The 21050-nt window shown below is 43.4% G+C and overlaps 1 long non-coding RNA gene across 2 annotated transcripts in view; it reads right to left on the reverse strand.

Moving 5' to 3' along the window:
- LOC122902916 overlaps nucleotides 1–17652 on the reverse strand; it is a 42388-nt gene extending 24736 nt beyond the window's left edge. For both annotated transcript variants that reach the window (XR_006383890.1, XR_006383891.1), the window contains exons 1-2: nucleotides 17500–17652; nucleotides 15441–15672 (exon numbers count right to left, since the gene is read on the reverse strand). This is a non-coding gene — a long non-coding RNA (uncharacterized LOC122902916). The remainder of the gene's footprint in view (nucleotides 1–15440; nucleotides 15673–17499) is intronic.
- Between the last annotated feature and the right edge of the window lie 3398 nt (nucleotides 17653–21050).

A 21050-nucleotide genomic window follows, 5' to 3' on the forward strand; every position in this document is an offset into this window, starting at 1 on the left:
TGTGCTTGGCTCCGGCCTCTCTCACATCTGGACGTGTCCTTCCTCCTCGCCATTTGTCTGTCCTTCAGCACCCAACTCCAAACCCACCTCCAGGAAGAGGAAACGGTGGCCCCATATCTTCTCCTAGAACAGCAGCTGTTACCCATCATTTTCTTTTTGGATGGCCCTTGGCACCTCAATGTCTGGAGCTGGATTACACATCATCTCACACAGATTCTAACTGTCACTTGTGTCTGACCTTGTTATTGATTCATTCAACAAATAGTTATTGAGTATCTAGTATGTACTAGGCACTCTCTTTGGCTCCAGGGACACTAGTTGAGAATGAAACAAAACCCCTAGTCATTTCAAAACTTAAAACCTTGTGGGAAAATAAGTCCCCCATATAGGCCTATAAAGCTAAACCACTCCCCCTTTTTCTCTCCCTGCTCTCAAAGTGCTGAACCAAGCACCGCTACGCAGCAGGGGGACAGAAGCTACTTCTCACCTGACTTTAAAATATTAACGATAGGGAGAAAGAAGTCTTTGAAATTATAATTTTAACAGTTTTATCTAGTTTCAAAAAAAAAAAAAACATTTTTTTTTTAAAAATTGCCTCTGGCCCCAAACTGGTTATTAAGTCCCTAAGTATCCATCTAATGTTTTATATAGTCAATGGAACCTTCTCAAAGAATGACTCTCGCTGTGGAGGGGGTCCAGTCTCCAGTCTCCAAACCCAGTTACTCATCTTTCAGGTGCGGCTGGCCTCTTCTGGTTACTGGGAGGAAGCAATGAGACAGCCATTCCAAGGGCCAGCTCCATCCTCACACACACCAGCAGCCTAACAGAACACTGTACTACAACCTTTCCCCTTTTTAAGATTCTATTTGTTTGTTTGTTTGTTTGAGAGAGAGCCTGTGTGCAGGCGGAGGAGCAGAGGAAGAAAGAATCTCAAGCAGACTCTGAGAGCTGAGCACGGGGCTCAACACAGGGCTCAATCCCACAACCCTGAGATCATAATCTGAGCCAAATCCAAGAGATGGACACTTAACCGAATGTGCCCCCAGGCGCTCCCGTCCTCTCCCCTTCTTGAAGTTCTGGTCATAATTCCATGCTGATGACTCTGGTCCATGTGATGACTGAGAGACTGAAAGTCTGGGCCAGTGAAGACAGTTGTCTATTCTCCCCAATATGTTCCCTCCTACAGAAAGCCCTGGAGGATAGGACTCCTATCTCCTGTGGTGTGCGCCCAACCCCATGAACTCTGAAGCTTTCACTGGAGGCACTGACACCACAACACTGGGTTCCAGTCTTGCCCTTGACACTATCAAACTACTTCTACCTTTGCTTGTTCTTTTCATCTCCTCTCCTTACTAGGCATTGCATGCTTTGTATACTGTATACTATATATATTTTCGAAACTTTGCATCCTTCCTGGGGATATTTTACCCTGATTAATTTGGAGGTGAATGTTGCTTCTCACTTCATTCCACTTCCATTTTGGTGGAGTTCCCTCAGGAAAAGGAATGCAGTAGATGTACAATAAACATTCTTTTCATGGAATTTATTTTGGTTGTGTAGATGCTATGAAGTAGTTATAATTACCTCCATTTTTTTTTTGTTTTTTTTAAAGATTTTATTTTTTTATTTATTCATTTGACAGACAGAGATCACAAGTAGGCACAGAGGCAGGCGCAGAGAGAGGGAGGGTAACAGGCTCCCTACTGAGCAGAGAGCCCAACACGGGACTTGATCCCAGGACCCTGGGATCATGACCTGAGCCAAAAGCAGAGGCTTTAACCCACTGAGCCACCCAGGTGCCCCATAATTACCTCCATTTTAATAGAAAGGGAGATCTGCCCTTAACAAATTCCCTTGACTTCTAGCCCATGCTACCTCCTTTCCCTCAGGGAATGGAACATTTCCTCTCCAAAGCCGTGCTTCATGTGTGCTTCCTGAGTACCTTTTCTGTGCCATAATTATGCTAAGCACTAAAGATACATTAAGGAGCAAACCACAGTCCCTGTATGCAAACACCACAGTCTACTTGGGGAGACATACAAAAACAGACAATCAAAATAATATATGGACATAAAATGGGATAAAGTGCAAGGTCTCATGGGGCTATATACCATGGTCTCCTAACCCAGCTACATCATGTCAAAAAAGGTTCCTAACACATGGAATAAGCCAGAGATAGGGTTGAGGAAATGGTAGGCATTTAGGCAGAAGGCACAGTGCAAAGGTCGTGAGGAAAGCAGAACATGTTCAAAGACCTAGAATAGTCCAGGGTCTCTAGAACCAGGGCCAGATCCGAAGTCCTTCTAAGTACCCTTAAGGAAGTGGGACATTAACCTGATGTTACCAGAAAGATATCAGAGTCACTGGAATTGATTGAACAGAGAAGTAGAATGACTAGATACAAAGAAGGCTCCAATAAGGGCAGAAGTGGTAAGGGGCACCTGGGTGGCTCAGTGGGTTAAGTCACTGCCTTCGGCTCAGGTCATGATCTCAGGGTCGTCCTGGAATCGAGCCCCACATCGGGCTCTCTGCTCCGTGGGAAGGCTGCTTCCCCCCTCTCTCTGTCTGCCTCTCTGCCTACTTGTGATCTTTCTCTGTCAAATTAAAAAAAAAATTAAATTCAAAAAAAAAAGAATAATCATTTAAGTAGAAACCCTAAATATCACACACACACACACACACACACACACACACACAGTAAACTACTAAACAAATTTGGTAAAGTTATAGGATATAAAACTGACACACAAAAATCCACTGCATTCCTATACACTAACAATGAACAATTCAAAAAAGAAAGTAAGAAAACAATTCCGTTTATTAAAACATCAGAAAGTATACAATATTTAGGAATAAACTAAACCAGGGAGACAAAAGACTTATACATTGAAAACTATAACAAGTTTATTTAAAAAATTAGAGTAGGGACAAATAAATGGAAAGACATCCTGGACTGGATGTATTCACGGATGGGAAGACAATGTTGTTAAGACGTCCATACTATCCAAAGCAATCTACAGATGTAACATAATCCCTATCAAAATCACAACGATATTTTTTACAGAAATAGTCAAATCCATCCTAAAATTCTCAATCTCAAGGGACCCAAACAGTCAATACAATCTTAAAGAGAACAAAATTTAAGGTCTCACACTTCCCTGTTTGAAACTTACTACAAAGCTACAGTAATCAAAACAGTGCAGTATTGGCATAAAGACATATAGGCCAATGGAATAGAATAGAGAAGTCATAAATAAACCTTCACACATATGGTCAAATGAGTTTGACACGAATGCCAAGAACGTGGAATGGGGAGAGAAGAGTCTTCAAAAAACAGTGCTCAGAATGCTGGATATCCGTGCGCAAAAAAAGGAATTTGGATCCTTATCTTATACCACACACAAAATTTAATTCAAAATGGATCAAAGACCTAAACATAAGAGCTAAAGCTAAAACTATCAGAAGAAAACCTAAGGAAAAAACTACATGACATTGGATTTGGCAATGATTTCTTGGATCTGACACCAAAAGCAGGAGCAACAAAAACAGAAATAAAACGGACTTTATCAAAATGCATCAAAGGACACAATCAAAGTATAAAGGCAACTCACCGAACAGAAAAAATATTTGCAAATCAGGTATCTGATAAGGAGCTAATATCTATAATATATAAAGAACGCATACAACTCAAAAAAAATTAAAAATGAAAGGGTTTGAACAGACATTTCTCCAAGGAAGATTTATACAAATGACTAATCTGCACATGAAAATCTGCTCAATCACCCCTAATCATTAGGGAAAGGCAAATCAAAACCATAATAAAGTATCACCTCACAACTGGGTGGCTCAGTCGGTTAAGCATCTTGACTTTGACTCGGGTTGTGATGTCAGGGTCATGGGATCAAGCCCCAAGTCGGGCTCTGCACTGAGTGTGGCGCCTGCTTAGGATTCTCCCTCTGCTCCTTCCCATCACCACCCCCGCATGACTTGTAGTCTCTCTATTTAAAGAAAAAAAAAAAAATCACCCTCACGCCCACATGAATGGTCACTATTAAAAAAAAAAAAAAACATAAAAAGCAAGTGTTAGCAAGGATGTGAAGAAATTGATACCCTGGTGACCTGCTGTTGGAAATGCAAAAATGGTACAGCTGCTATGGAAAACAGTATAGCAGTTCCTCAAAAAGTTAAATATAGGATTGCCATATGATCCAGCAATTCCACTTCTGCATGCATACTCAAAGAATTGAAAGTAAGGTCTTGAAGAAATATGTACACATTCATGTTAATGGCAGCATTATCTACAATAGCCAAAAGGCAAAGACAACCCAAGTGTCCTTGGACAGATGAATGGATAAACAAGGGAATATTATTTAGCCTGAAAAAGGAAGAGAATTCTAACACACGCAACAACATGGACAAACCCTGATACTATTACACTAAGTAAAATAAGCGAGTCACAACAAGACAAATATTGTATGATCCACTTTTATGAGGTACCTAGAGAAGTCAGATTCATAGAGATAGAAAGTAAAAGGGTAGTTACCAGCTAACTGGGAGAAGAAAATGGGAGTTGTCCGGTTGGATACAGAGTTTAAGTTTTGCAAAATGAAAATGCGTTCTGGAGATTGGTTGTCTAACAGTGGGAATGCACCTAACACCTAACTAAACTTTACACTTAAAAATGGCAAAGACAGGGGTGCCTGGGTGGGTCAGTGGGTTAAGCTTAGGCTGTGACCAAGCCTTCAGCTCAGGTCACAATCTCAGGGTGCTGGGATCGAGACCCGCATAGGGCTCTCTGCTCAGCAGAGAGCCTGCTTCCCCCTCTCTCTGCCTGCCTCTCTACCTACTTGCAGAACTCTCTCTCTGTCAAATAAATAAATAAACAAAATCTTATTTAAAAAATGGCTAAGATAGTACATTTTATGCTATGTGTACTGTACCACAGTTTTTAAAAAAAAATTAATGCAACTGAGAAAAAAAATTCTATAAGAATTATACTGTTTTCAGGGATGCCTGGGTGGCTCTGTTAGTTGGGCGGCTGCCTTCGGCTCAGGTCATGATCCCAGTATCCTTCGATCGAGTCCCACATCGGGCTCCTTGCTCCGCAGGGAGCCTGCTTCTCCCTCTGTCTCTGCCTGCCATTCTGTCTGCCTGGGCTCGCTCTCGCTCCCTCTCTCTCTCTCTGACAAATAAATAAAATATTAAAATAAATAAATAAATAAATAAATAAAAAGAATTAGACTGTTTTCAGGTTTGCTTCCAAGATTCAACTTGGGATCACCTTCTCTATCACAATATTAGGCACATCGGTAATAGCCTTTCCTCCCTGTCCCCTGAGAGCCAACTAAGGGATAGCCATGAGAATCCAACAAAAGGAGACCAGAAGATCTGCTCCACTGCAGCTAAGAGCAGACTGAAAAGCCCAGCAGCTCTGTAGTCAAAGGGGCTGCTCGTCCTTCACACTTAAATCAGAGCCCCAGAGCCGAACCACCTCTGCCTTGCCCTGCTCTGCACTCCATGGTAGAGAGCAAGGCAGGCGGAATCCTGTAGAGAGGCTGCCTCTGACAGAGGGATGGCAAGGCTTGAACTCAGCATCTTCCACTACTGCCTCCCCCGCTTCCCATCTCCATACCCCAACCCACAGAAGGGGGACTGGGGACATTTCAGGAAGGTAGATGTTCCTCCAGGTGGGGAGTGGGGAATGTGTCTTCCATCCCAAAAAGCTACAAGGCAAATTAACATTTGGCCTAACGCAATATTTTCAAAGTTTTATACTGAATTACCCAAAGAACAAGAGAAAGTAAAGAGGCTTCTTCGTCACCCTGTCCTGACTACTCCCGTTTCCCTCCACAGGATCTGGAAATGAGTCTTGGCACGTAGCAAGCAGCACATTTCGTAGAAGCCTTGTCTGAAAATAGTTTCTCCAAAATATCACTATAACCTTACTGTCAGTGGTGGTGGGGTTTGTCGGTGGTGAGGTTTTTCTCAATCCTAATGGAACATCTCTTAGGAAGGGATGTCACCATCTTTGAAGCCAGAGGACTGTATGCAGACAGGGAGCACAACCAAAGGGCCCCACAGATTTGCCCTGGCGGGAGAGGGGATGTGTGTGAAGGAAATTTTCTATCGGTCTCAGGGCCTCCAGTGACAGATCAGGGATGCGACCAGGTGCTGGGTCTCCTCCTGGCCCTCCCCCTTTCTGTATTTGCAGCTGGAGGTTAAGGGTAAGGGTCTGGACACATCTGTATAAACACACCAGAGCTTTGGGAAGAAGAAATAGCTTGAATCCCCAACCCCTTCTCTTTGAAGCATGAAGTTCGTGAAACACACCAGATGGAGCAAAGTTGGCCTGATGAGGCCAAATGGCAGGAAACAGGAGCAAGAGCCCTGGAAAAAATTGGGGGAGGGGGCGTGTCTGACAGAATAAGACCCAGACTCTATTTTAGGGCTCTGAAGAGGAAAGCAGTTCTGGAAAGATCACTTGCCTAATGCTAGTTCCTCCTGCTAACTCTCACCAATGAAGACAGGGGGAATGGAAGAGGAGGTAATGCCAGAGCCCCAGCTCCGTGAGGCACCCCAGGGTCTGCCTGATGAAGAAGCATCCCCTCACATCTGGGCAGCCCACCATTTGGGCAATCTCAAAAGGCTCACCGCAGTGAACTTGAAAGTAGGGAAACAGCCAGGTGGACTGATTCTTCAAACCAAAGCTCCAGGAAAAGGCCAAACTTCTTACAATGAGCCCAACTAAAAATTACTGTTGAAATCAATACTTTCTCCCACAACCCTTCGGATGCCTCTGAAAGATGTGCTGTCTTTTCCCGAGGCCTGGCAGCACCCCCAGTCCGCGGTCTGCCCTGAGAACAAGTGGCCCGGAGTCCCCGCAGTGTGGGTTAGCACATGGGTCCCTAGATCAGAAATGCTAGGGGGTTCTTCCTGCGGCAGCCTCCACCCCACCCTCTGCCACAGAGGCAGGTTAAGGACCTTCGGCAAAGCAGAACGAGAGACCTTTTCATCGGGCCAGCACCAGTGGGCATCTTCCCACTCTCCCCTCAAGAGCCCATGCCAGTTTCTCCCATTGCAAATGCAAAGTCCCCTCGGGAGGTGTCTGAGTTGAGTCAGGAATTATGGCCTGCAGCAAACCAGGAGTGAAGACCCTGGGCTCCCCGGCATGTGTGTGGGGCTTTAGGACCAGGAAGGCGGGAGCCAGTTTCTGAAACTCGGCAAATGCAGGGCTGGCTGCCAGCATGGGTCACAGGGCCGAGGAGTGGCTTTCTGAAGAGCTGAGTTCAGAATCGATTAAGCAGCAGGGCTATTTATTGACCACTTTAGATTCCATAGAAAGGGCAAAAAAAAAAAAAAAAAAAAAAAAGAAAACCACCACGAAAATGAAATCCTGTCAGTAGCCCCAATAGGCTTGCCCACCAACTAACGAGAACAAGGTAAATTTGAGCTCAATTTACTCAGATGGATAATAAAACTTTCAATTATGGTTGCATTATTTGTTGCTATATGGTTGAAAGATTAGGTGACAATATGCAAAAAATAGTTTCTTCATATTATAATATTTAGTAATGTCATTTTATTTTTTATATGTTTCATTAAATTGTTTTGTGGCTTTATTATCTACCCAGATGCACAGCCCAGAAATACAATTATTCAGATTTAGAAGCAATAAAATTTGGCATGCATTTTCTCGTATTCAGAATTCCTGCATGTTAAAAAGAAATTATAGCGTTCTTCCCACATTGCACTGCTCTGAGGCCCTCACAGACCCATTCATTAACCGAAGACATTACAGAAAGCACACCATTTAGGTTAAAGGGCCCTTCGGATAACAGATATGCATGCACGAAGCAAATATTTCAATGTAGCCCCGCCTTTTGATTATGACAATAATAGAGGCAAACGGATATGCGTTTGCTGTAATGTGCTGCTCAGTGATAGATCCACTGAGTGGTGAAAACTCTGATTGCAAAGCAGCACACAGAGAAAGCATTATGACAACAAAACCTATCTTTGTAACTATCAGGAAGTGGGAGTTTTACTACTTGGAGAAAAATGAAAGCTTCCTGGGGAATTGTATTTCAGAAGAGTTCTATAAGATGTGAGTCCTGAACATATTTCAGCTGCCCATGGAGCAGTCGGTGTAGACAGGTTTGGGGGGTGAGGGATGGTGGCCCCTCTGCCTGGAAATATTTCTTCCCAGCCACAATCCTAAGCCTCAGAACCCCTCTATTAAAGTGCAAATAAGTACTTTGGGATACTCGTCCACCACCGGGACCCCAACACGTGTTTAAGAGATAGTCACGAGAAATCGTGGAAAGCAAAATTTAACACATTACAGAATATATCAAATGACTATGTCAAGTGTTGGGTCTTTGGGGGCGAGGGGGAGAACAGCGGATGGTGTTAAATGGAGGGAGGCATCAAAAAAGGGAAAGAAGATGCCTAAAATGTGATCTTACACATGCTACATAGGAAAAGATAAATTACAAATTGGAAAAACATATTTGTCACGTGTACCATCAACTAAGGATTAATGTGGAAAATATACAAAAAACTATTATAAAATCATAAGAAAGGGACAAAAAAATGATAGAGACAGAAGACACAAATAACCATCTCACAGAAGAATATATATATACATATATATATATATATGGGCAATAAACTTTTGAGGTAATATCAAGGAAATGCATAATGAGATGCCGTTGATACCCATTTGATTGGAAGAATGAAGAAAGATGCCATTATCAAGTGTTAGAAATTATATGGATACACAGGATTGCCAGGGGGAGAGTAAATCGGTAAAATCTTTTTGGAAAAAATTTGGCATTATCTCAAGTTAAGTAGCTCTATGTCATATACCCTACAACCCCCAAATTCCACTTCTAGGTATATACTCAGGAGACACTTGTACATATGTGCACCAGGAAGGATGTACAAAAGTATTCATAGTAGTACTATTCTTGGAAGCAAAAATCTGGAAGCATTCCAACTGGATAAGTAAATTCTAGAGTACTCCACAATGAAATATTGTGAGGCACTCAAAACTAATGAACTGTAGCTACACACAACAATATGGTTGACTCTTGGCAATACAATATTTTTAGGGAAAAAAAAATTGCTTCCAGGAGACTACAGGCAACATGATTTCTTTCCTTAAAAATTAAAAATAACCAACCAAGCAACATAATCTTAGAAATGTACATATATAATAAAACTGTTTTAAAGGGGGATGACAAGCACAAGATTCAGAAAAGTGATAGCTCACATTGGGGGAAGCAAGCCATGAACTAGAAAAGCCATACACTTATGCCAGTGTCTAGTTACTGTGGCACACATGTGCTCCTAGGCCAAAGATTAACCCAATTGTAAGCACTGAACATACTATGTGATTATTTAGTGTTCAGTCCCCGCTGATCTGTCCCTGTGTGTATATGTTTGTCTGTGTGTATGTACACATATATTTCACCGACACACTCATCAAGGAGAATAATGTGTTGCTTTTAAATGAACAATTAAGAGTAGTCTGTTATTGTTATGATGATCAAGAAGCAACAACACAGATATCTTCTGCTGAAAATTTTAATCATAAAAAACAGAGGGGAGGGGGGAAGAAACTAGAAAATAGGGTAAGATGGAGAGAGCAATAATGGCCCAGCTTGTAGGGTGAAGGGTCAGTTACTTGTACAGTGAGGGCTGCCCTTGGGGGGGAAAAAAATCACAGAAGGTAAAGGGAGGCTGGAGTAAACAAGAGAGAGGGCATCAGCCAGTATGGGGTTCCTCAGCCTCACTACACCTCAGAAAGCACCTGGCAAGCTTAGAAAAAAATTCAGCAGTCTGGACCCCAACCTCTAAAATTTTCAGTCCATTCGGGCTGGATATCAGGATGTCTGAATGATCTCCAGTGTTACTAATGTGTCACCAAACCTGAGAACCACTAATCTTGTGGGGTTGGGTTTGAAATCAGGCTACCCAGGTGTTCTAATTCCCTGTTGTCTCCCACTATCTAGAGAGCTTTGCTCTAATAATTTTAGCTCCCTGAACTTCTATTTCCTCCTCTCTCAAGTGGAGGGTGCGAGGGACAAGGAGGAGGGGCAAGAGGACTCAGGACATCCAAAGACCCTCATAGACTGAGTTCATGACCTCTGCTCCTATTTATGTGCAAGTCCAGAAGAAGGGTAAGTTCAGAGAAAGAGAGTTTACTTGCTTCAATCCAGGGAGCAGGAAGCTGTGCACAAGTCATTGATTTCCTGGATAGATGATTGGAGATTGTCTAAAGGAATGATTGACTGAAGAGGCACTATAGGCCAGTGGTCAAAAGCAGATGCTGGGAAACATCCATTCAAGACAACTTAATGACTTCCATCTTCAACAACCCTCTCTGCTACAAACAGTTAAAATTTTAAAGGAGAAACCAGTAAAACTATAGCCAAGCTCAAAAACAAGGTAACAACTGCTGTGGACCAGAAAAAGAACAGAAAATCAAGGGACTGAACAGACCCGTGGGTCTGCTGCAGCCTGAGCTGGAAGCAGGAGTGGTATCTTAGACCTTGGCTTCTGCCAGTTAATGAACAGATATTCCTAAGTTAGAAAGAAACCCTACTAGGATCCCTGCATGAAGCCAGGGATGGCAAAAGGAGGCCGGGGGAAAACGGTAGCCTGCTGCCAGGGACAACAGGCTTGTGAAGATATTCGTGAAATTAGAGGGGGAATCGTCACAGACTTGTGGCCAGAAAGTGAAGCTAGACAACCAAAGATTCTGTGATTGGGATACCTCAATGCTTGCAAAATACCTGTGAAATACCTCAATGCTTGCATCCAGCTGGAGGTAACCGCAAAATGTATACGAAAGGGAAGTTTTCTAGAAAAATATAAATGATCAAAGTTGACTCAAGAAGAAATAGAAAGCTTGAATAAACCAATGATTGCTGAAGAATCAAAATCAGTTATCGAAATCTCCTTCTCCCAAACACAACAGAGGTAGACACTTTTAAAGGTAACTTAGCAAATCTATAAAGGAGTAGACAATTCGTATCTTGAACAAAATATTTCAGAGAAAGGAAAAATAAGGGAAAATTACCCATCTCGTCTACTGATATCACAATGTGACAAAGGTGGTACAAGTAATCAAATTATAAACTATTCTTACTAACACAGGTATAAAAATCCTAAATAAAATACAAGCAAATAAACCTCATAAACTATTGCAATATTTCAAAAATACTTTTATCAAATGAATGTAAGGATGCTCTAATACAAAGGAGACATATCACATAACTTTTTCAAGAGGCACACAAAAAGCATTTATACTAAATATTCTAGCCAAGTAATAAAATCAAGATTAAAGAATGAGATATAAGAAATGGAAAGAAAAATTAAAAACTAGCCTTGGGGACGCCTGGGTGGCTCAGTTAGTTGGGCATCTGCCTTCAGCTCCGGTCACGATCTCAGAGTCCTGGGACTGAGCCCCACATCGGGCTCTCTGCTCAGTGGGGATCCTGCTTCTCCCTCTGTGCCTCCCTGCCCCCATTTGTGCTCTCTCTCTCTGTAATAAATAAACAAAATCTTAGAAAAAGATAGCCTTATTTGTGCTAATGTATTTGTATATATAGAAAATCTGAAGGCATCTACCAAATATTAGAAAAAATTAGAAAATTAAGCAATCTTTATGTACAAAAGATAAACTTTAAAACACTGATAACATTCCTATACACTAATGTAAAGAAATAACGGGAAAAAATATCTCACTTGCAGTAGTAAGAAAAATGATGAACTTCTCAAGAATAAAACTAAAAAAAAAAAAAATCTATGTAAGAACTTTGAAGAGAAAATTTTCAAAATGTTAGCAAGAACCATAAAAGCAACTTAAATGGAAAGAGACAACACTTATATACTTGGACAGACTCAATTGTATAAAGGTTCAATAACCACTCCAAAGTTAATATATTAATTGAATACAATTACAACCCAAATTCTCACAGGGCTTTTTACGGAGCTTCACAACTGATCTTAAAAAGCGTAAAAAGCCAAAATTACCTAAGGGACAAATGGAAGAGTGACATGAAGAGATGCTACCCTGCCCATATCAAGTTCTCTAACGAAGCAGTAGTGTGGTGCTGGCTCAGCAGCAGACAACAGAACGATGAGACAGAACACAGAGCTAAGAGACAGTTTTCATATGGCACAGAGGTAGAATGAGGGTCAAGATGGCACTCCTGAGTGAAGTGTCCTGGGGTGAGTCATTCTCCATCTCAGAAGGATGAAATAGATCTTCACCTCCCTGCATTCACAAACAGTAAATTCCAGATAGATGTGGGCAGAAACTCTCTAACAATTGAAAAAGGAGACTATCTTGGTGGTAGCAAAGAAAAATATTTCAAAAATAGTCCCCACAAATCACTAGCCACAAAAAAAACTCCTAAAGGGACTAAAAAGCTCAACCATAAACATTTGACTACATTTAAATAAATGAAAATTTCTCCTTGTTAGATATCACCATAAAGATAGCTGCAATCCACAGAATCAATATCCAGACTCCATAAAGAATTTCTACACATAAATTTAAAAAAAAACAAATATCGCACCTTAAAAAATACCATGAAATATAAAGTGACTATAATAGAATATTAGGAGCTAATAAAATTGGGTGATAGGCACATGAGTGTTTGTTTAATGTTCTCTAAATTTTTCTGTGTGGTTCAAATAGTTCACAATAAATTTAATTAAAAATAAAGGCAGTGCTGGGGCACTTGGACGGCTCGGTCAGTTAAGCGTCTGCCTTCAGCTCAGGTCGTGATCCCAGGGTCCTGGGGCTAAGCTCCACGCTGAGCTCCACGCTGGGCTCCCTGCTCATCTGGGAGCCTGTTTCTCCCTTCCTTGTGTTCCCTCTCCCTAACCCATGCTTACTCTCCCTCACTCTCTCAAATAAATAAATAAGATCCTTTAAAAATAGTTAAAATAAAGGCAGTGCTTTGTCAACAGACAGGCCTGCCGTATTCAGGTTTTCCTTTCAACAGTGAATAGCAACCACGCATGAGATGTTTCAACTTTCTAGTTAAGAATCTCAGCTTGCTTGGGGCGCCTGGGTGGCTCAGTGGGTTAAAGTCTCTGCCTTTGGCTCGGGTCATGATCCCAGAGTCCTGGGATCGAGCCCCGCATCGGATTCTCTGCTTGGCAGGGAGTCTGCTTACCTTCCTCTCTCTGCCTGCCTCCCTGCCTACTTGTGGTCTCTGTCTGTCAAATAAATAAATAAAATCTTAAAAAAAAAAAAAAAAAGAATCTCAGTTTCCTTACCTGGAAAACTGGAATAGTAATACTATAACCAGATTACTAGGTAAATAATAATATATAAAGGGCTTCATACAGGGCTTGACAATAGCTAACACTTAACAAAGCCAGTTTCTTTTGTGTTAATAATAATATAATTAATCCAATCATTTTTCCCCTATACATACCGTCCCTAGATCTATCAAATAAAAACAAAAAGAAAAAAAATATATCAGTCATTTTGAGCCTTTGACCTGACTGCCATAGCACATGCTTTTCGGCAGTATGTGACACGTATTCATCTGCAAGAACGCTCGGCAGGTCCAGGCCTAGATAAAACGTAAAGTACAAAATGTAGTTAAGTGTTGGTATCCATACAGGCATCAGAGCTCCCTAAGAGCTCCAAAGTGTCTATGCCATCTGAACCACTATTTTCCATTTAGGTGTTAACCAATAACAAAAGTGTTTGTGTGTATTCCTTTGTTTTAAGACAAGACTTTTAGATCTAAAATGTCTTTTAGACACAAAGTACTGGTATTAATAGCAGATTAGAGTCTACCCTCAACTCCCTCAGGTCTCACTGAGTGGGGATTTATTGTAAGGCAGGACTGGAGTTGGAAGTGCCAAAGTCATGTGCCCTGACTTCCAAGCCAATGTTCTTGGATTTGCGCATGGGCCAGGGTGTGTGTGCATGCGTGTGCGCGCGCGCGCACACACACACACACACACACACACACACACAGAATTTTCACATATACCTCTGCTTCTACAGATAAGCAGAGCCGTCTGGAATAAACTGATCATTACATCCTGATACCCTGTTGTGGTCTGCAGGGTAAAGGTCTTGTCCCTGGAAGAGCACACGGTCTCCCTTGAGAGGGACATCATCCCTAGAGGCAATTATCCAAAGAGGTGGCAGGTTCCCGAAAGGCAGGCCTCAGGCAGGGAAGAGAATCTTGTTTCTCTCAGAGCCTCATTTTGTAGGCGCTGTTCTTCAAGGAGTCGAGATGCCTGGGGTGAGCTCCCGGGTAATGGATGCGGAGCGCTGCCCACCCCACGGAGTCGGACTGGGAGCGGGCATGAAACGAATCCTTTCGCTTCCGAAGAGCAAGTCACCGCCTCGCGGCAGATTCCATCGTGCAGCGTTCTCCATGTAGTCCCTGGGTTGGCTTCTCTTTGGCTTTCTTCCCCAGGCCCCAGTAAAGCACTACTGGAGCATACCAGCACGGCCCATGCCTGACTTGTTAATGTGCATGCCTGTGTGAGAATTAATAGTAGGTCCTCCAATAAGAGCTAATTTTTATGTTTCTAAACTCATAAAGTAAGAATAGGATTATAAAGAATGTTTACGCGGAATTACATCTCTTCTTGTGATTCATGCCTCCAGGTTCTCACCAAACCCCACTTCCTCCAGCGGCGAGCCTTTTCCCTCTCTTTCCAACCAGATCAGTTAATAAGGTCTTTTGGTGTAACAAACCACCCCAGATGTAGTGACCTTAAACGGACCACCATTAAGTGTGAATTTGGGATTATGTGGGTGGGCCAGGCTCAGCCGGGCTGTTCTGCCAGCCACCTCTGGGCTCACTCCCATGGCTGCCCTGAGCTCCCAAGTGGGGTGTGGGCTGCTTGGTCCAGGATGGTTTTATTCACTATCTGGCAGTTGGTGGTGGCTGTCGTCTAGGGTGGCAGGTGTCACTGGGCCACATGTCTCCAACAGGCTTGCCCCAGGTCCTTGACACTGTGTTGGTTAAGGGTTCCCAAGAGCAGCAGCAGAAGACAACTTCAACGTACAACTGCCTTTCAGATCTCTGTGTCACATTTGGCAATGTTCCAAACAGAAGCACACGGCCAAATCCAGGGTCTGTTTAAAAGAGCACCACCCAAGGGTATAAAGGGAATTATCGTGGCCATGTTCTCAAACAACCTTAAACAGACTGGATCTTATTGCATAAGACAGGAAAGAATTTTCCTTAGACACACAACATACACACGCACACACATTCACACCCTCACAGGTACACATGCACCCTACACATTCTCATGTTAAATACGTGTACATATATATCACAGCCACATATGTGCCGGACACGGACACAGGCCTATAAGAGAGAGTTCCATGGGCGTACACATAAAACCAGTCATGTGTATAGGCATAAAAGTCAACTTACAAGGCAAGGTTTTTGCTGTAGACATTCTGCTTCATTTTAACTCCCAGGTTTTCCTTGAGAAAATCTGCCATGGCAAATTCTTGAGAAGGAATCTGCTGCTTCCACCCATCCTTTGATATGAAGGGTTAAGCGATTAAAGATGACCCAGCCTGCCGGCTGCATGCCCAGCTCTGTGGTCTGATTTCTCAAGATGATACAGCTCACTTCCCAGCGGTGATTGCAAGATTTAAATCTAAGTCAGGAGAGAGAAAAATGCAATTCTTAGTACGACGTTAGTTAGAGCACAGCTAGAGACAGCATAACCAATGAACAGACAGAGTTTCAGACACTGTTTAGCCATCTTCCTAGATGGAAAATAAGGAGATGCATTTTCATAGAGCTTCATAGCTGCAGGGTCTTAGGTGATCCCCTGATCTGGCTCCCTGAGTATCCAAAATGGATGTACTATGTTCCAGAAATGACAAAACTTTTTAAATAAAGAACTCCTCATTTTCTACTGAAAGCATATGACTCCGTTCTATGTTTTCATATCTCTATGCATACATTATCAACAATTTATAATTAATAAGTGTTTACACTCATACATTTTCAAGTGACAATATTGCTGAAAATATAAAATAAAAATAGGATTACATATATTTTTATTTCTCCCAAGTTTCTTATGCCAGAACAAGGGGGGATTATTTTTCCCTAAAGGGGCAAAATTTCTACAGAATTTATATCTGAAGAGCCAAGCAGGGTTTCAAATATAGCACACTCTTGTAAGCGCTCCATATCTGCCTATAGACTTCCAGCCCAGGACCGATCTGTATATCCAGCCCCCAATTCCACCACGCAAACTTCCTTTTAAAGCTTACACTGCTTACTGCTTCCACGATCCAGCCAAGTACAGCCCTGCTCTCTCCCCTGCTCAAGCCCACTGGCTACAGGATGGTACCGGGAGGGAGTCTTACCTCTGTTCAAGCAGCTATAACAAAAATACCACCGACTGGGTGCTTAAACAGCAAACATTCACTCCCCACAGTCTTGGAGACTCGGAGGCAAAGATCAAAACACCAGCAGAATTCCAGGTCTGGTGAGTCCCTATCTCCCGGCGGACAGACAGCCATCATCTCATTCAAAGGCAGAAAGGACGAGGCTTCTCTCAGAGGTCTCTTCTCTCTTCCCTAAGGCCATTAATCTCTTTGGTGAGGGCTTACCCCTCTGACCTACACCCCTCCCAAAGGCCCCACCCCCTAACACTAGCACACTGGGAGTCAGGATTACAATATATGAGTTTGGGGCGGGGCACAAAATTCAGCCCGTAACACCCATACCTGGAATCGCAGTAGAGAAACCGCAGGAGCTTGCAGTGGGTGGAAAGTGGCTGCTTCAGGTTCAGAAAGCTGGTTATGATTAACTAAGACAATAGCTTTGAGGTACACACACCACCGGTATCGCGTCAACGTAGGAGCAACCACAGACATAGGCCAATGCTGACCGCCTCAGACCTGAGAATTCAAGCGGGCAGACGCCCAGGCAGGTGGGCAGTGAGGTTCCCTGCAGAGTGCACACGCCCAGAGTGTGCTCAGCCCTAGGAATAAAGGCCCAGGGCACCCGGACCTTCCGAAGTCTCTTTCTAAATCTTGGCAACTAATTAAAATTATAAGTCTGTCTGCAGGCCAGAGCACTTAATGAATTAATTAATTAATTAAGCAAGCAAGCAAGCGCAAACAGTCGTTTCGAAAGTCCATACTCGGATCTTAAGAAGCCCAGTGAAACAGGAAAGAGCTGGCCTGCGCCTCCAATTCCATTATCCAAAGACATCCTTGATCTGATTCCAAAAGGACCGGACTGTGACGCAAGCCCTTTGACAGGGTCCACGTCCTGCCCTCCGGGCGGGAGAACAGCTGGGGAAAGCAGCTCTCCCTCTGCACAAAGCAACACTTAAGAACAAACGTGGACTTCCCAGGTTACACCTGGTCGGGGTTTAGACTTCCAGGTCCCCCGCTGGCACCTCCCTCTAAGGCCTGCCTGATTCACAGCTGGTTTTCAAAGTGATGGACCCAAGACCACCAACCTTTTAACTCACGATTCTCCATCATTCCTAGATTCCTCTTCAAGCCAGAAGACCCCGACACATGACTTCCCCGGCACACATGCACACGCACGCAAGCACGGGCGCGCGCACGCACGCGCTCCGGGAAGGGGATGTGCCAGATGACTTGGTATATTTCTGCGTCGTAACAATATCCTAACCGTACAACTACCCCATGATTTTTTTTTTTTTTCAGAAGCCTTAAGAACAGGGACACTTGGGTGGCTGAGTCCGTTAAGTGTCTGTCCTCAGATCAGTTCATGGCCTGGGATGGAGTTTCACATCTGGTTCCCTGCTCAGCGGGAGCATGTCTCGCTCTCTGCCTGCTGCTCCCCCTGTTTGTGCTGGCTCGCTCGCTCTCTCTGTCAAATAAATGAATAAAATCTTTTAAAAATTAAAAAAAAAAAATACAACCCACTCATCACACAATCGATGAAAACAGGAATAGTAAGGCTGGTAATAAGTGAAGTTTAAATTAGATGAAGCAAGCACTGACTCGTGCATAGGCTGAGAAGGGGGCCTATGCAGATGCCGGCCTTATATCCAGGAGCACCTCTCCCCTCACATGGCCCCAAGTCACTGGCCTGAAATCCTGTGCGCCAGTGAGCAGTTGGTTACGCCCATTTGACAGGAGTAAACACAGATCCAGAAGGAAGAGATCACAGAGGATTTGTGCTAGAGACAAAAGGAAAGTCTCCTCTCCCACAATTGGAATGGCACTCCCGACCTCCCTGCCTCTGCAGATCTCCCCCCAGCACTGTTCTGGGTTGGAAGCTACACTCCAAGATTCCAAAGGCAGGGTCCAAGTCTTCTGCTTCTCCCATCTACCCCTTCCCCCCTCCCTACCCAAGCCGGAACCTAGCACAGAGCACACTGACTGTGTGCACCCAGACTGCATATTGGGCGCTCTGGGATAGAGGTCGAGGTCAGACATACAGAAAAGCCTCTCCAGTTCTGCCAAATACAATTTCAAGTGGGGCGCCTGGGTGGCTCAGTGGGTTAAAGCCTCTGCCTTCAGCTCGGGTCATGATCCCAGAGTCCTGGGATCGAGCCCCGCATCGGGCTCTCTGCTCAGTGGAGAGCCTGCTTCTGCCTCTCTCTCTCTCTCTACCTGCCTCTCAGCCTACTTGTGATCTCTGACAAATAAATAAATAAAATCTTTAAAAAAAAAAAAAAAGAGTCAGGGCAGCTGAGGGAAGCTGCCAGGAGGGGGAGGGTGGGGAACTGCCTGGAGGGATGAACACACCCCTGCCTGGAGGTCAGAATTTAGCAAGTGCCCGTCCAGCTCTCTCCTTGAGCTCAAAGGCTGGGATTTCATATCTGATTCTCTGTATCCAAATGCTTATTTTGAATGAGACCAAAAAAAAATTTTTTTAACAGAACAGAACAACAAAATCAGCCCACAGTTAAGCCATCCTCGCTGACTACCATTCCCATAGCCAGTCCTATACGGTTGTATCTAAGAAGACAAGAAATACTAAGTTCCCGCCATTCGGAAGCTGATAGAGCAGCCTGGGAAGTCGGTATATTCCTTGGCATGAGTTAACAGTGAGGATCCCATCTGAGTTCTCAGACCCTTAGATGCTCTTGGTCAGCCCAGTTCAGATCTCTGAAAAGATCTGAGGGCACAAAAAGCCACGAAGGCTTTCACAAGAGGTCTGAGCCTGGGCCTGCGCCCAAAGAATGAGCGGACTGTGGTGGTGCACATGATGAGGTGAAGGGGGCCATCAGAGACGGAGGCAAGACCCACGGTCTTGAAGGACTGCGGTTGGAAATGAGACCTCAGACACTGCCTGACAGGGAAAAAAAGGGGTTGAATTGGGAAAGAGAGAGAGAAATGTTACTAGAGGATCAGCAGTTCCCATCCGTGGCCCTCGAACACCATGAGGAAAAAGCCTAACTGTTCATTCACTTGTCAAGGGAAACAACATCCAAGATTCCACCTTAGTCCTGTGACATTTAGAAGGAATGGAAAGGAATATATGCAAGATGATGAATCAAAGAAACAGAACAATGATCTACCCCTAGACCCAGATAGTACCAAGACCTAGTGTTGGACCCAGTGCACTTGAAAACGGTCCCAGGACAGGGCCAGCCTGTCCTACAGTCACGAGGGCAGTTCTGGAAGCCAGCAATGTGTGGATGCCAGCACATGCCTCCCCCCATACACTCTGCGAGCACTTCTCAGATGGCCTTGCTGGAGTCACCTCCCACCCTCCCCCCCCCAGTAGTGCTGGGAGCACCTATTAGGAGGACCTCGACCATCCGAGCCCATCGGGTAGCTGTGGGGACAGGCTGCCCAGGCTCATTTGGGACAGCTGTTTACAGCCCATCTGTTAAACCTCTGCCAAAAATAGGAGATGGGACTGTAGGTGATACCCTGGGCTGATGATGCCAGAAACTGTTTGACGCTAAATATCCCTCTCCAGAGTAAACAATGGATAAAAGAAAATTAAAACATTGACTATAGATCTGGTAAAATAAAAGAAGGTATTCATTTTTCATTTTAGCTTCATAACAGGAAATAGAATACATAGCTTGATATTAAAGACTCATTGTAGGAGAAAGTGGTAATGCTCTGGGAGTGATTTGAGGAGCACCTGGATAACACATTAAAAGCTTCCCCACTGGGCTCCTGGGTGGCTCAGTGGGCTAAAGCCTCTGCCTTCAGCTCAGGTCATGTTCCCAGGGTCCTGCGATCGAGCCCCGCATCGGGCTCTCTGCTCAGTGGGGAGCCTGCTTCCTCCTCTCTCTGCCTGCCTCTCTGCCTACTTGTGATCTCTGCCTGTTAAATACATAAAATCTTTAAAATAAAAATTAAAAAAAAAAAGCTTCCCCAGTGTACCTGCCCAGTGTCTTTTTCCCTTTTTCCCATTATTACACCTTTACTGACACACAAATGACCCATTAGAAACTCCACAATCTTTTTTTTTAGGATTAGTATAGTTTCTTTTATTTTTCATGGAAATGTATTTGACCTATAACATTGTATAAATTCAAGACTTTGAACACCTTGATTTGGTACATTTCTGTACCATAATATGATTGCCACTGGGCATTAGTTAGCACCTCTATCATACCACTTACTTATTTCTTTTTTGTGGTGGGAATAATTAGTATCTAGTTTCTTAGAAAGTTTGATTATTATAATATTGTTGTTTATCCTCACCATACTGTTCATTACATTTCCAGGATTAATTTATCTGCTAGTTGCAATTTACACCCTGAAACATCTTCGCTATTCTCCCACTCTCTGCTCCCTAGCAACTACAAATTTACTCTCTTTTTTTTATTATTCTGGCTTTTTTTAGAGTCCACATGTAAGTGACATCCTATAGTATCTGTTTCTCTTAGTTTTCTTACTTAGCCTAATGTCCTCAAGTTCTAGCCATATTGTCAAAAATGACAGGATTTCCTTCTTTTTCATGGCTGAATAATATTCTATTATACATTGTATACAATATATAATATCCTATTGTATATTGTCTGCCATAATTTGTCCACTCATCTCTTGATAGGCACTTAGGTTGTTT

Source organism: Neovison vison, chromosome 3 (assembly GCF_020171115.1).
Source record: "Neovison vison isolate M4711 chromosome 3, ASM_NN_V1, whole genome shotgun sequence".
In the NCBI taxonomy this organism is placed as follows: Eukaryota; Metazoa; Chordata; class Mammalia; order Carnivora; family Mustelidae; genus Neogale; species Neogale vison.